The sequence below is a fragment of the Myotis brandtii genome, unplaced genomic scaffold (assembly GCF_000412655.1).
Source record: "Myotis brandtii unplaced genomic scaffold, ASM41265v1 scaffold555, whole genome shotgun sequence".
NCBI classification, from domain to species: Eukaryota; Metazoa; Chordata; class Mammalia; order Chiroptera; family Vespertilionidae; genus Myotis; species Myotis brandtii.
The window spans coordinates 180445-181458 of NW_005370065.1; positions in this window are offsets into that span (position 1 = coordinate 180445).

Sequence of the window (1014 nt, forward strand, 5' to 3'; positions counted from 1 at the left end):
ACAGTCTGTCTTCACCTTCCTTCCCACTAGGGGGTGAGGAAGGCAGCTGGGAGGGTAAGTCTGAATAGAAGCTTGGGAGAGGGAGGGATGTAATCAATTATCAGCCACTGATTCATTTGAGTGTCTTTGCCCTGCTAGACTGTATGCCACAGAAAGAGCCGCTTTGGCTACTGTTTTATCCCCAGAGCCTATGACAGAGACTAGGCACTTTATAAAGATTTGCTGGATGAATGAAAGAGGGGGCTCAGCTCCTTTCAGGAGAAACTCCCTCCATGGAGTGTCCTGGGTGACGTGTGGTGAGGAAGGGAGCATTCAGGGACTCCCAGATTCTTTCCTTGCATGTTAGAGACGGAGACGGTTGGACTCGTAATTTCTTCGAATCCTGGAATCTCTGGGTGGAGAGAAGCTTTTGCGGTTGCCCAGTCCCAGTGCCTGCTCCAGCTCCTCCAAATAGTGCCCCAGGCTGGGCTGGGGAGGCCCGACAACCTAGCCCAGAAGAGAGACTGAAGGAGAGAAAGTTCAGAGTGAAAACCCAACTTTTTCATCAAGGCAGAAAATAAAATCAAAGATCTGAGAGGGTTTGGTCCTGGGTCTGCTACTTCTGCTTCCTGGCTTTATTCTCTTAGGCAAATCCCTTCACTTCTCTGAGCCCTTAGTTTCCATACCTGTAAAATTGGGTGATAAGAACACCTAACCACATGGAATTTGGGGGAGGATTAAATGAGATAATATGAAACTAAGCCAAACCCATAGTAGACACTCAAACGTGTCATTAATAACATTATTCTTACTGGAGGAAGAATAGTAATTCACTAGGTACTCTTGCCCTGCACCTCACACCCGTATTCATTTCTGAGTCTCCCTGCCCCTTAAATATTTACATAGCTGATCTCATGTAGCTTTAAGAGGTAAATGATATTTCTGATAAATATAAGAGGGTTTGGTTTTTTTTCCACAAAGTGACCTAAGTAGCAAATACTATGTAAAGAAATAAAACCACTTGGAGTATTGTCT